This window comes from Oncorhynchus masou, chromosome 23 (genome assembly GCF_036934945.1).
Source record: "Oncorhynchus masou masou isolate Uvic2021 chromosome 23, UVic_Omas_1.1, whole genome shotgun sequence".
Lineage (NCBI taxonomy): Eukaryota > Metazoa > Chordata > Actinopteri > Salmoniformes > Salmonidae > Oncorhynchus > Oncorhynchus masou.
In genome coordinates, this window is record NC_088234.1 from 42,101,354 (window position 1) to 42,117,698 (window position 16,345).

Consider the following 16,345-nt stretch of genomic DNA (forward strand, 5'->3'; position numbering starts at 1 on the left):
CGGCTATGAATGGGTTAACGATGATAGTCAAAAGTAATATTTAAATGCTAGCCTAATTTAATGCAAAAATGCATGGGCCTACATTCAAAACAAAAGCTGACCAAAACAATAGTATTTTTTTCGACCAAACTTTGTATTCCGGACAAGTTACACTAATAAACTACATTTCCCTGAACCCTCCTCATCCATGCGCCGCAGTCGATCAGCTGTTGAAGCAACTGCTGACTACCTCCGCACGAAGGGTAACTCATTTGTCATATCTTAACCCAGACGAGGCAAACAGAAATAGCGTTATTTACAGAGTCCCAAAGGGTGAAAGATAAAGGTAAATTGAGTTTCATGTGAGACAGAAAACCGACACGGGTGTGCATGCTGTTGCGGTGTTTGTTTGGTGATAACGTTACCTGTACAATTGTGGGTCGGATACGAATTTTTAATAGTCCGCTTGTGAATGTATCTAATGTCTGGTATAACCAACGCGAAAGGAAAATACGATTTTTTTGTTTATCGAAATTGGTGCATTGTTTTTCTTTATGGCTGGTTAACTGCACCCGTATTTGGTTACTTGATGACTATGAACATGCAGCGTTTATGCATCGAGGAGAAAACAAGGATTAAGCACTGTACAAAATGCTGTACAATGTTTTACTTTCTACGAGACGTCTACGTCACACCTGTTAGGAATAGGATATTCTTAAAAACCTGAGAATTAAAATGATGTGCTCAACATACATTTGGCTGGCTACTGTGTGGGAGTCGTTTTAGCCTATTCTGAATACTTTCTAAATATCACATTGTGGCTTTATTAGGCCACAGTTATCTCGAATGGTTCATAATTCAAATGGAAACTAAACCGTGCAGTATCCTGACTCATTCAAAGATCCGCTTTCAAGTAGAATTATTTTAATATTAGTACATTTATTACCAGCGATGGGCCTAATTGTGTCTATAATTATGCTAACGGCCGTCCAGAATAAACTTCTACAAATAGTTTATGATAGCCTTAAAATACGAAATTAACAAAATGTAATAAATATTATTTTGATCAATGCAGGCAGGCATGAAAGAAGAGGCGCGACACTGCTCCTCTAGGCTTTTGTGAACATAGATATGCGTCTCTGTTATAGCACCCATTTGCACCCTACTCAGAAAATCTGCATATAAAAAAGGGTGACAGAAAAATGTACCAAGTTTAATGCAGTAATTGAAGCTGCCTCTTATCGTAATCTCTATAACATTCATGCTTTTAGGGTGAAGCTTGTTAGCCTATGTAGCAAGCTGTTTTGTGAAGTCACTTAAACATGTAGCTCATGTCTTGCCTACTTCTAGGCCAATGCCATACAAAAGTGCATCATCTCTTATGCAGCTATCATTGTCACGGAAACCTAAAACAAACAAAAAAGTCAATTTTGCTAAGAAGTGGGTGGGTCAAGGTGGTGTGTCTCTTTAACCTTGAAGGATGCAGCAGCTGTATTCTTTGCAAATTAATTCAGGGTTGGTTCTAGGGAGAAAATTAAACAGGAACAAGAATCAGTCTCACATTGTAGTTTGGAGTTTCTGGGTAAAGGAAAACAAGACATGGTGAATATCGGTGTCCTCTGCGTGTCTCTCCCGCACACATCCGAGTGGATCGCTGGCGTCAGAAAGGGTGAAACTATTTAATCTCTTGCTGAAGTGCACTTTATTGTAATACACCAGCAGTATTTGATTTTTTTCTAAATGGGTGATCACTAATTTGCCTCCAGCAGCAGAAAAATTCCCCACAGAGTTCTCTCTAAAATATCACAACAGCCCAGAGAGGCTAGTCTATGACATTCTCAATGGTAAATAACTTATCTGTTTTCCCCGTTTCAGCTCAGCAAACCATGCAGGATGATTTACTGATGGACAAAAACAAAGCCCAACCTCATCAGCAGCTAGATCCAGCAGTAGACCCTCCCTCCACCCCGACCCCTTCAGATCGCCCTACATTCGATGAGAGCCCGTCGAGTGTGAGCAACCAAGCAGCTTCAGCTCTCAACAAAGAGAAAGTGCCGATGGAGTCTCCGATCCTGCCAGGCTTGAGTTTTCATCAGCCGCAGGAAACCGGTGGCACCCTGTCCCCCTCATATGGTAGCACTTGGTCTACTGGAACTACAAATACCGTGGACGACAATTTTAATCAAGGAATACCCTCGGTGAACGGAACAATGCTTTTCCAGAACTTTCCCACCACATAAATCCGGTATTTGGAGGCAATTTCTCACCTCAGCTTGGCTTGGCACAGTCTCAGCATCCACAGCAGCAAGCCCAGCACCAGCCAGCGCAGCAACGGAGATCCCCTGTTAGCCCCAACCACGGTCCCTTTCCACAGAGAAACGCTTACAGTCACCAGTCTGTCATGAATAGCAAGGCTTCTTCACCTGCCTCATCTTCGGGTTGGAATAATCACCAAAATGCCACTTGGAGCACAGCCTCCAATCCATGGAGCGGTCTCCAGGCAGGCAGGGACCCGCGAAGAGCTGTGGGAGTCGGGGTTGGTGTGGGGGTCGGTGTAGGGGTGCCTTCTTCCATGAACCCCATCTCCCCGATGAAAAAGCCCTATTCTAGCAACGTTATAGCACCCCCAAAATTCCCGAGAGCTGGTCTCCTCACCCAGAAATCTTGGATGGAGGACAATGCCTTAAGGATGGACAACAGCAACAATATGCTGCCTTTTCAGGTATGTTTGGCCTAATAATAAGGAAACCTTAATCCAATTTTAAACATTTTCATAATAAACAATATTGGTATGTAAATTAAATGCAAGGGGCACAAGTGTTAGAATATGATGATGACTTGTCCACGTCATGAGAGAACTTCTGAAACTGTAGAAGTAGCCTATAGCCATATGTATGCTAATAGGTTGCATTTAAACAATGTTAAAGAAGTGTCATAATGGATTGTTTAGTATGTGATTAGGCTATTATAATGTTATGATATTGATTAGTCTATCATGACCTTATAATAAGGTTTCTATGCATAATTTCCTATTTTCCATCGGTGTCAGCACAGAAATAGAATGAATAGAACGGCCCTCCCCATTCAAGTCAGTGATGGCATAATGGTTGACTGACAGCCATTTTGTGTGTACTCATTGGAGCAAAGCAGGAAGTGTGCCCATCAATCATTTGTGCTGTGATTTGTTGAAAGCTACTCAACTGACCTTAAAGAAAAATACATTTAGAATCATTTGAATGAACATTCTGTGAACATGTCAATTATTGCATCACAATACCAGGCACCCATTGCATGTGTACCCATGAGTTTACTTGTCAAATTGCCAGGATTAGAGGTTCCTAGCCCGTTCTATTAATGATATTTCTATGGTCGGGGGACTGACTCCATTGAGAAATGGCTCTGGAGTTCACTTCCCACTCTATGGTAGTGAAAATCATTGTGATTATTGAAGAAAATTCTTTAATAATAGCTCTTAAAGGGCGGCATTTAGTCTAGTGGGTGGTAGGTCTTCGTTACACTGCTCTCATATGATTATACTGTGTAACCAAATGATAATGTAAGTATCCGCTTTGCGATACATTATTAGTCATAATTGCATTGTAACAGTGACGTATGAAACATTGAGTCCAACCCCTCTTGTTTTACTGTGCAAACTTTTTACTTTGTCACTATAGCCTGATGTGCCGTAAACAGTAAGTAGTCCCTTTCTGAGTCATTAACTAAATACTTTTACACTATTTTAAAGGAGAGTACTAGAATGCTGCCAATGTAAGTCACGTTTTCCATGCCTAGTTTGCCAGGACTGCAGTGGAGATAACCTAGGAGTTATGTGTGCTTTTCGTCAGTGATAGGTGCTGTCTCAGAGCAGCCTTCTCTGATGTCTACAGCTACGTCAGACACACCAGTGAAATGCCATCCTATCTGCCCATTTCTATTTTGGCTACCACTGGGCCTGAGACATCTCCTTTTTCAAAAGCAGATACAAAGGCATTGTTTAATGAAGATACAGCGACTTCAGAAACTATTCACAGCCTTTTACTATTTACAAATTTTGTTGTTACAAAGTGGGATTAGAATGGATTTATTTGTCATTCATTGTCAGCAAACTACTCAAATGTACAAGTGGAAGAACTATTTTAACCTTTGTAGAAAATGTTTGAAAAATAAAACCCTAATATTTTGATTAGATAAGTATTCAACCCCCTGAGTCAGATACTGAAGCTAGCCAAGCATTTAGGAGCATTGGGCCAGTAACCGAAAGGACTCTGGTTCGAATACCTACGTTTATTCTTTCAGTGAAATACGGAACCGTTCGGTATTTTATCTAACGGGTGGCATCCCTAAGTCTAAATATTCTTGTTACATTGCACAACCTTCAATGCTATGTCATAATTACGTAAAATTCTGGCAAATTAGTTCGCAATGAGCCAGGCGGCCCAAACTGTTTCATATACCCTGACTCTGCGTGCTATGAACACAAGAGAAGTGACACAATTTCACCTGGGTAATATTGCCTGCTAACCTGGATTTCTTTTAGCTAAATATGCAGGTTTAAAAATATATACTTCTGTGTATTGATTTTAAGAAAGGCATTGATGTTTATGGTTAGGTACACATTGGAGCAAGGACAGTACGCATTGGAGCAAGAACAATACGCACTGCATCGATTATATGCAACACAGGACATGCTCAATAAACTAGTAATATCATCAACCATGTGTAGTTAACTAGTGATTATGATTGATTGATTGGTTGTTTTTTATAAGGTAAGTTTAATGCAAGTCAGCATCTTACTTACTGCTTACGGCATTCGCGTAACAGGCAGGTTCCTCGTGGAGTGCAATGAGAGGCAGGTGGTTAGAGCGTTGGACTAGTTAACTGTAAGGTTGAATCAAGATCAAAAAAAGTGTTAAACAAAATCAGAATATCTTTGAGATTCTTCAAAGTAGCCACCCTTTGACAGCTTTGCACACTCATGGCATTCTCTCAACCAGCTCTCATGAGGAATGCTTTTCCAACAGTCTTGAAGGAGTTCCCACATATGCTGAGCACTTGTTGGCTGACTTTCCTTCACTCTTGTGTTCCAACTCATCCCACACCATCTCAATTGGGTTGAGGTCATGTGATTGTGGAGGCCAGGTAATCTGATGCAGCTCTCCATCTCGGTCAAATAGCCCTTACACAGTCTGGAGGTATGTTTTGAGTCCTTGTCCTGTTGAAAATCAAATGATAGTCCCACTAAGCGCAAACCAGATGGCGTGGCATGGTGTATCACTGCAGAATGCTGTGGTATCCATGCTGGTTAAGTGTGCCTTGAATTCTAAATAAATCACTGACAGTGTTTCTGGCAAAGCACCATCACACCGACTCCATGCTACACAGTGGGAACCACCACATGCGGAAATCATCTGTTCACACCTACTCTGCGTCTCACAAAGACACGGAGGTTGGAACCAAAAATCTCAAATTTGGACTCACCAGACCAAAGGACAGATTTCCTCCGGTCAAATATGCTCATGTTTCTTGCCCCAAGCAAGTCTCTTCTTCTTATTGGGGTCCTTTTAGTCGTGGTTTCTTGGCAGATATTCGACCATGAAGGCCTGGTTCACACAGTCCTCTCTGAACAGTTGATGTTTCTGTTACTCTGAATTCTGTGACTCATTTATTTGGGCTTCAGACTGAGGTGCATTTAACTCTAATGAAATCCTCTGTAGTAGAGGTAACTCTGGGTCTTCCTTTCCTGTGGCGGTCCTCAGAGTCAGGTTCATCATACCGCTTGGTTTTTGCGACTGCACTTGAAGCAACTTTCAAAGTTCTTGACCTTTTCTTGGTTGCCTAACCTTCATGTCTTAAAGGAATGATGGACTGTCATTTCTCTTTTGCTTATTTGAGCTGTTCTTGCCAAAATATGCACTTGGTCTTTTACCAAATAGGGCTATCTTCTGTATACCACCCCTACCTTGTCACAACACAACTGAATGGCTAAAACCCATTAAGAAGGAAAGAAATTCTACAAATGAACAAGGCACACCTGTTAATTGAAATGCATTCCATGTGACTGCCTCATGAAGCTGGTTGACAGAATGCTAAGAGTGTGCAAATTTCTCACCAAGGCAAAGGGGGGCTACTTTGAAAAATCTCAAATTAAATATATTTAGATTTGTTTAACACTTTTTGGGGGGGGCACTCTACATGCTTCCATGCTTGTTATTTTATAGTTTTGATGTCTTCACTATTATTATACAATTTAGAAAATTGTAAAAATAAAAAATCCTTGAATGAGTAGGAGTGTCAACTTTTGACTTGTGCTTATATACTAACCATTCAAAAGTTTAGGGTCACGTAGAAATTTGCTTGTTTTTTTAAAGAAAAGCTCTTGTTTTTTTGTCTGTAAAATATGATTTCAAATTTATCAGAAATACAGTGTGGACATTGTTAATGACTATAACTGGAAACTTTTATTTTTTTAAATTGAATTTATGCATTGGCGTACAGATCCATTATCAGCAACCATCACTCCTGTGTTCCAATGGCACGTTGTGTTAGCTAATCCAAGTTTACCATTTTAAAAGGCTAATTGATCATAAGAAAACCCTTTTGCAATTATGTTAGCACAGCTGAAAACTGTTGTTCTGATTAAATAAGCAAGAAAACTGGCCTTTAGACTAGTTGAGTATCTGGAGCATCAGCATTTGTGGGTTCGATTACAGGCTCAAAATGGGCAGAAACAAAATTTTATTCTGAAACTCGTCAGTCTATTCTTGTTCAGAGAAATGAAGGCTACTTCATGTGAGAAATTTCCAAGAAACTGAAGATCTCATACAATGCTGTGTACTACTCCCTTCACAAACACGCAAACTGGTTCTAAACAGAATAGAAAGAGTTGGAGGCCCGGTGCACAACTGAGCAAGAGGACAAGTACATTAGTGTCTAGTTTGAGAAACAGACGCCTCACAATTCCTCAACTGGCATCCTCATTAAATAGTACCTAAAAAAACACCCGGAAGTTGTTGTTTCTGGCCATTTTGAGCCTATAATCGAACCCACAAATGCTGATGCTCCAGATACTCAACTAGTCTAAAGAAGGCCTGTTTTATTGCTTCTTTAATCAGGACAACCATTTTCAGCTGTGCTAACAATTTCAAAAGGGTTTTCTAATGATCCATTAGCCTTTTAAAATTAAAAACTTGGATTAGCTAACACAACATGCCATTGGAACACAGGAGTGATGGTTGCTGATAATGGTCCTCTGTACAACGATGCAGATATTCCATTAAAAATTAGCCGTTTCAAGTTACAATAGTCATTTACAACTTTAATAATGTCCACACTGTATTTCTGATAATTTTGATGTTATTTTAATGGACAAAAAAATTGCTTTTCTTTCAAAAACAAGGACATATCGAAGTGAACCTAAACTTTTGAACGTTTATGTGTAATATATATACAGTGGGGAGAACAAGTATTTGATACACTGCCGATTTTGCAGGTTTTCCTACTTACAAAGCATGTAGAGGTCTGTCATTTTTATCATAGGTACACTTCAACTGTGAGAGACGGAATCTAAAACAAAAATCCAGAAAATCACATTGTATGATTTTTAAGTAATTAATTTCCATTTTATTGCATGACATAAGTATTTGATACATCAGAAAAGCAGAACTTAACATTTGGTACAGAAACCTTTGTTTGCAATTACAGAGATCATAAGTTTCCTGTAGTTCTTGACCAGGTTTGCACACACTGCAGCAGGGATTTTGGCCCACTCCTCCATACAGACCTTCTCCAGATCCTTCAGGTTTCGGGGCTGTTGCTGGGTAATACGGACTTTCAGCTCCCTCCAAAGATGTTCTATTGGGTTCAGGTCTGGAGACTGGCTAGGCCACTCCAGGACCTTGAGATGCTTCTTACGGAGCCACTCCTTAGTTGTGCGTTTCGGGTCATTGTCATGCTGGAAGACCCAGCCATCTTCAATGCTCTTACTGAGGGAAGGAGGTTGTTGGCTAAGATCTCGCGATACATGGCCCCATCCATCCTCCTCTCAATACAGTGCATTCGTCCTGTCCCCTTTGCAGAAAAGCTTCCCCAAAGAATGATGTTTCCACCTCCATGCTTCACAGTTGGGATGGTGTTCTTGGGGTTGTACTCATCCGTCTTCCTCCAAACACGGCGAGTGGATTTTAGACCAAAAAGCAACATTTTTGTCTCATCAGACCACATGACCTTCTCCCATTCCTCCTCTGGATCATCCAGATGGTCATTAGCAAACTTCAGACGGGCCTGGACATGCGCTGGCTTGAGCAGGGGGACCTTGCGTGCGCTGCAGGATTTTAATCCATGACATCGTAGTGTGTTACTAATGGTTTTCTTTGAGACTGTGGTCCCAGCTCTCTTCAGGTCGTTGACCGGGTCCTGCCGTGTAGTTCTGGGCTGATCCCTCACCTTCCTCATGATCATTGATGCCCCACGAGGTGAGATCTTGCATGGAGCCCCACACCAAGGGTGATTGACCGTCATCTTGAACTTCTTCCATTTTCTAATAATTGCGCCAACAGTTGTTGCCTTCTCACCAAGCTGCTTGCCTATTGTCCTGTAGCCCATCCCAGCCTTGTGCAGGTCTGCAATTTTATCCCTGATGTCCTTACACAGCTCTCTGGTATTGGCCATTGTGGAGAGGTTGGAGTCTGTTTGATTGAGTGTGTGGACAGGTGTCTTTTATACAGGTAATGAGTGGAGAACAGGGGGTTTCTTAAAGAAAAACGAACAGGTCTGTGAGAGCCGGAATTCTAACTGGTTGGTAGGTGATCAAATACTTACTGTATGTCATGCAATAAAATGCACATGAATTACTTAAAAATCATACAATGTGATTTTCTGGATTTTTGTTTTGATTCCGTCTCTCACTGTTGAAGTGTACCTATGATAAAAAAAAAATACAGACCTCTACATGCTTTGTAAGTAGGAAAACCTGCCGATTTTGCAGGTTATCAAATACTTGTTCTCCCCACTGTATATGCGCAACATTGAAAAATGTAAAATATTTTGCTGAGTTTGTTCATATAACGAAGTCAGTCAATTGAAATAAATGCAATAGGCCCTAATCCATGGATTTCGCATGACTATGGATCTCCACCCACTGGGTAGCCAGGCCCAGCCATTAAGAATTTGTTTTTCCCCACAAAGGGCTTTCATTACAGACAGAAATGGTCCTCAGCAGTGGCCTTTTATTGTCCACAGCACTAGGTGCATCTGTGTTATGATCATGCTGTTTAATCAGCTTCTTGATATGACACACCTGTCATGTGGATTGATTATCTTGACTGAGGATAAAATGCTCACTAACAGGGATGTAAACATGTGTGCACAACATTTTAGAGGTTTTTGTGCATATTGAAAATTCCTGCAATCTTTTATTTCAGCTCATGAAACATGGAACCAGAACTTTACATGTTGTGTTTTATATTTTTGTTCAGTTATAATACATATCTCCACTATAGGCTACTTTGAACATGCTCCAACCTCAAATGGATGAATCCGCTCTCATACTCACTGAGTGGGCAGTATTTGTTCATTCACTCAAAAGGAAGAACCACGGGGAAGGTAGTGTGAGCCAAAATGTGAAACTGTTGCTGGGAACAACGTGCCAATGGAACCTGGTGAAATTCAAACCTGATTGAAACATATTGAGTAGATGAGGATGACTATTGTCTGTTATTCTCTTTTTAACCCCTCTCCCTTTGCCACTATTCATCTCACTTTTTATTTCATTTAGTGAGCCTCTAATCTTTTTGCTCTCTATTTAGCTAGCTCGTGAAGGTGGTTATGACAAAGACAAGGTCAAGGGGGCACATGTCAGAGGCTGAGTGCCCTGGTTGCTAAAGTGAAATTCAGGCAAAGGAGCTATCAAACCATGCACAAACTCTTGGAGAAGAGTGGTTTAAAGTCACTTCAGAGTATCACCAGTGTCATATTCTTTAGGTCACACTAGCAAAGCATTTTATGCCAAAATTGTGGGAAACTTCTTCTCGTGAACCATAAGTCCAAATCAGTATGTAGGACCATGTTAGATCTCTTCTTAGCTTGAGAAAGTTAATGGATTGGTTAAGAGATGGCTGAGTTATTGATAAATCATGAAATCAGATTTTACATGTCCATTTAAATCCTTTGTAAATCCACTTCACAATGGTCTATCAACTCTAAACATTTTACGGTGATCAAATACATTACCATTACAATGTTAAGTTTGGGATTGATATCTTAAAAATAAGGAAACTATTAACAATTCACTTTTTGGACAATGTAACGCTAATTCTTAATATAATCATAAAAAATTGTCTTCCAATGGACTTAGTCAGATTCACTCAATGTCATCTTTGAACTCATCACAATAGTCCTTAAAGAGTTTGATAATATAATGTTATTGCAGTCAAAGATGGCCACACTATACCAGTAGATCAGGGGTCTCCAACCTTATCTAGCATGAGTTATTTACATTTTTTTAATCACTTTTTTTTCTAATAGCTTTCAAATAAGCACATTCTTCTCTCCTCTGCAACACTTTCTCCTTCATGCTATGTAAAATAATGGTTAACTTCTTATGGCGGAACCCTCGACAACATTCTGCTGAAAAGGCAGCGTTTTAAGAAATATCTAACTTTCACACATCAACAAGTGCAATACACCAAATTAAAGAAACTTCTTGTTAATCTACCCATCGTGTCCGATTTCAAAAAGGCTCTACAGCGAAAGCACAACATATGATTATGTTCGGTCAGAGCCAAGTCACAAAAACACACAGACATTTTTCCAGCCAAAGATAGGAGTCACAAAAAGCAGAAATATAGATCAAATTAATCACTAACCTTTGATCTTCATCACTAACCTTTGATTTTCATCAGATGACACTCATAGGAGATTATGTTACACAATACATGTTTTGTTCGATAAAGTGCATATTTATATCCTGAAATCTCAGTTTACATTGGCGCGTTACGTTCAGTAATGTTTTGCTTCCAAAACATCCGGTGATTTTTGCAGAGAGCCAAAACAAGCCAAAGAGATATCCGCCATGTTGGAGTCAACATTAGTCAGAAATGGCCTCCCGGGTGGCGCAGTGGTCTAGGGCACTGCATCGCAGTGCTAGCTGTGCCACCAGAGATTCTGGGTTTGCGCCAAGGCTCTGTCGCAGCCGGCCCAGACCGGGAGGTCCGTGGGGCGACGCACAATTGGCCTAGCGTCGTCCGGGTTAGGGAGGCTTTGGCCGGTTGGGATATCCTTGTCTCATCGCACAATAGCGACTCCTGTGGCGGGCCGGGCGCAGTGTACGCTAACCAGGTCGCCAGGTGCACTGTGTTTCCTCCGACACATTGGTGCCAACCCAGGCTTCTGGCTTCTGGGTTGGATGCGCGCTGTGTTAAGAAGCAGTGGGGCTTGGTTGGGTTGTGTTTCGGAGGACGTATGGCTTTCGACCTTCGTCTCTCCCGAGCCCATACGGGAGTTGTAGCGATGAGACAAGATATTAACTACTAACAATTGGATACCACGAAATTGGGGAGAAAAGGGGGTTAACAAAAAAAACAGTCAGAAATAGCATTATAAATATTCACTTACCTTTTGATGATCTTCATCAGAATGCACTCCCAGGAATCCCAGTTCCACAATAAATGTTTGATTTGTTAGATAAAGTTAATCATTTATGTCCAAATTCCTCCCTGTTGTTAGCTTGTTCAGCCCAGTAATCCAACTTCATGACGCGCGATCACGAGGTGCAGACAAAAAGTCCAAAAGTTCCGTTACAGTCCGTAGAAACATGTCAAACCATGTAAAGAATCAATCTTTTAAGATGTTGAAAAAAAAATTTCAATAATGTTCCAACCGGAGAATTCCTTTGTCTTCAGAAATGCAATGGAACACGAGCTAACTCTCATGTGAACAAGCGTCACGAGCTTGTGGCCAGACCACTGACTCAAAGAGCCCTTATGAGCCCCTCATTTCCAGTAGAAGCCTCAAACAAGGTTCTAAAGACTGTTGACATCTAGTGGAAGCCTTAGGAAGTGCAATTTGACCCCATAGACACTGTATACAACAGGCCAAGCATTGAAAAACTACAAACCTCAGATTGCCCACTTCCTGGATGGATTTTTCTCAGGTTGTCGCCTGCCATATGAGTTCTGTTATACTCAGACATCATTCAAACAGTTTTAGAAACTTCAGAGTGATTCTATCCAAATAATAATGTACATATATTAGCAACTGGAACTGAGTAGCAGGTAGTTTACTCTTGGCACGCTTTTCATCCAAACATGAAAATGCTGCCCCCTATCCCAAACAGGTTATTAATAAACAACTCTCATGGGAGTCCTATAAAATCTCTGATTTTGTTTCTCCCAAAATCAGTTTCTGTTTTTATTTTTCTGGGCCCCAAACAAAATTCACACTCAAATGTACAATTGTTCATAGAGAAAGAACTGAATTGGATGTGCTGAGTCCATGTTGATTCTTAAATCACATCAGAATAAAACATTTTTAGGTCTTGAAGATGAATAACAAATGTAGATTTTTGTTTTAATTCCCCTTGAATTGCGCATCTGGCCCATTTTTATATGCATCTACGAGTAGGCTTGGGCGGTATCCAGTTTTCATACCAACCTTGTGCCATACCGGGATATTTGGTAATACTGGCACTGAGCACAAGGGGTGCATATTGTATTTAGAAGATTAGCAATGCTAACAAGTTCATGTCATATCCCATAGAGAATGCTAACAAATGCTAATGAGCGTATTGCTAACATTTTATACGGTCTCTGACCTAATGTATTTGCAGCTCAAAGGTATACAAGTAACTCAAATTATTTTTTACAGTGTGCTGCACACCTAAAATGCATATTAGACTGCAAGGCTCTTGATCCTGGAGGGGATTCTCTGCTGTTACCAAGTGAAACTTGATTTTGGAAGAAGCTAACCACTTTAGCCAAATTAGCAAAACAAATGCACAACCTTTTGTATTTTTTTCGGTCAGTTAACTAGAATAGTTGTAAGATATCTAGCTGATAAGCATTTAGATGTGAATTCCACACTGTTGCTAGATCACCTGGCTGCACAACAGTGAGTGACTTAAAAGGCTCCAGTCTCTCGTTTTTGTGTGCTTGTAAACAAGCACCACGTGATTGGAGTCTACCAGTCAGGTTCATAATGAAAAATTGTGACAGGTGAAATTAAGTATGCACTCTTTATCTCCCAACTTATTGCACAAGTTGACTGCAGATATTTACTTAAATGTAGCTACAAATATTCAAATTCATAAAAACGCCAAATTTGTTTTAACGCTATTGAAGGTATTTAAAAACCATCCCGTGGCTATTTTGAAATACTCCCGGTATACTACCCAAGCCTACTAGCGAGTGAGAAATGTGCTGTCTAATGTGCCAGTCTAGCGATGGTTCTGTACTGCTGCTATTCATTTCATGGCAAAGTTTGCAAGAAACAAATAATAGATACAAATTATATACTTACTCATGATATACAGTTGAAGTTGGACGGTTACGTACACTTAGGTTGGTGTCATTAACTCGTTTTTCAACCACTCCACAAATTTCTTGTTAACAAACTATAGTTTTGGCAAGTTGGTTAGGACATCTTTTTTTATTTATTTTACCTTTATTTCACTAGGCAAGTCAGTTAAGAACAAATTCTTATTTTCAATGACGGCCTAGGGACAGTGGGTTAACTGCAGAACAACAGATTTGAACCTTGCCAGCTCGGGGATTTGAACTTGCAACCTTCTGGTTACTAGTCCAACGCTCTAACCACTAGGCTACCCTGCCGCCCCAATCTACTTTGTGCATGACACGTGTCATTTTTCCAACAATTGTTTACAGACAGATTATTTCACTTATAATTCACTGTGTCACAATTCCAGTGGGTCAGAAGTTTACATACGCAAAGTTGACTGTGACTTTAAACCGATTGGAAAATTCCAGAAAATTATGTCATGGCTTTAGAAGCTTCTGATAGGCTGATTTACATAATTTGAGTCAATTGGAGGTGTACCTGTAGATGTATTTCAAGGCCTACCTTCAAACTCAGTGGCTCTTTGCTTGACATTATGGGAAAATCAAAAGAAATCAGCCAAGACCATGTAGACCTCCACAAGTCTGGTTCATCCTTGGGAGCAATTTCCAAACGCCTGAAGGTACCACGTTCATCTGTACAAACAATAGTACACAAGTTTAAACACCATTGGACCATGCAGGCGGCATACCGCTCAGGAAGGAGACGCCTTCTGTCTCCTAGAGATGAACATACTTTGTTGCGAAAAGTGCAAATCAATCTCAGAACAACAGCAAAGGACCTTGTGAAGATGCTGGAGGAAACGGGTACAAAAGTATCTATATACACAGTAAAACGAGTCCTATATCGACAATCTGAAAGGCCGCTCAGCAAGGAAGAAGCCACTGCTCCAAAACCGCCATTAAAAAGCCAGACTACGGTTTGCAAATGCACATGGAGACAAAGATCGTTCTGAAAAATGTCCTCTGGTCTGATGAAACAAAAATGGAACTGTTTGGCCATAATAACCATAGTTATGTTTTGAGGAAAAAGGGGGAGGCTTGCACGCCGAGGAACACCATCCCAACCGTGAAGCATGGGGGTGGAAGCATCATGTTGTGGGGTGCTTTGCGGCAGGAGGGACTGGTGCACTTCACAAAATAGATGGCATCATGAGAACGGAAAATTACGTGGATATATTGGAGCAACATCTCAAGACATCAGTCAGGAAGTTAAAACTTGGTTGCAAATGGGTCTTCCAAATGGACAATGAACCCAAGCATACTTCCAAAGTTGTGGCAAAATGGCTTAAGGACTACAAAGTCAAGGTATTTGAATGGCCATCACAAAGCCCTGATCTCAGTCCTATAGAAAATGTGTGGGCGCAACTGAAAAAGCGTGTGCGAGCAAGGTGGCCTACAAACCTGACTCGGTTACACCAGCTTTGTCAGGAGGAATGGGTCAAAATTCAGCCATATTCTTGTGGGAAGCTTGTGGAAAGGCTACCTGTAACGTTTGACCCAAGTTAAACAATTTAAAGGCAGTGCTACCAAATATTAATTGAGTGCATGTAAACTTCTGACCCACTAGGAATGTGATTAAAGAAATCTGAAATAAATCATTCTCTACTATTATTCTGACATTTCACATTCTTAAAATAAGGTGGTGATCCTAACTGACCTAAAGACAGGGAATTTTTACTTGGAATAAATGTCAGGAATTGTGAAACTGATTTTAAAGTATTTGGCTAAGGTTTATGTAAACTTCCGACTTCAACTGTACTTCTTCTAGGTAAGCCTACTTTGCAGCTATCATTTTAATTGAGAAGGTTTTGGGGAAAGTATTTGTCGACCCTCAAGATGACTATCACATCAACTGGCTACACAAGAAGTGATAGAGATGTGCGCACCACACAGACTGATGGGCAATATTGCTGGAAACTGTCATATTGTTTCACTTGGCTTTTTTTTTAGCCAATAGTGGCTAACCAGGGGTGGGATAATGTTGCGTTGATAGTAGCTGGGAACTTGCAGTGTCTGATACATTTTGAGATTTGTTTATGACACGTTAAAATTTCATGTACTTTCAGAATTGTTTGGCGAGCTACTCATAGGTGGGTTGCTAGGTACTGGTAGCTCATGATTGATCTGTTGGAGACCACATGCAGTAGATTATGCTAAAAATACTATTCATGAACCATATGACAAATGACACCAAATTTGGAATGCAGGCCCATGGTACATGTCTTGATTTAGTTTGAAAATCTAAGGGATTGGTCAAAAGATGGCTGAGTTATTGACACACAAAAAAAGATTTTACGTGCCAATCTAAACCACTGTAAATGTGCTACACAGTGGGCTATCAACTTAACTTGTCATCGCTATCATGGATGTCCCTAAAACGAACCAAAATGAATTTGCTAATTATATCTTTAAAAAACAAGACAGCTCTTTAACAACTCATTCTTTGCATATGTAACGCTAATGCTCAAAATCTTGCAATCATCTTCTCCTCATGAACCATACGTCAGATTCACTCCAGATTTTTTTGTTTTGCTTGAATTGTTTTTAATGGTTTTGAGAGAAAAAATATGGCCATTTTTTTACCTTTTAGATGCTAAAAATATTGTCATGAACCATGGTATATAGACTCAACTAATTAGCCTTTAATGAACTTCAGTGATTTTAATTGCCTCATTCAAAGTCGGCCATGCTACACCACTAGATAGCACCATATCACATCAGGGCTATAGGAACTGAACCGATGGATATGGAGCCATGAAATTTGGTATGTAAACCATATGTGCATGTCCTTAGAA

General features: G+C 40.3%; 1 pseudogene; it reads left to right on the forward strand.

Annotated features, from left to right (window-relative positions):
* The first annotated feature begins 795 nt into the window (after nt 1-795).
* Nucleotides 796-16,345, forward strand: part of LOC135510863 (cytoplasmic polyadenylation element-binding protein 3-like) — a 60,017-nt pseudogene continuing 44,467 nt past the window's right edge.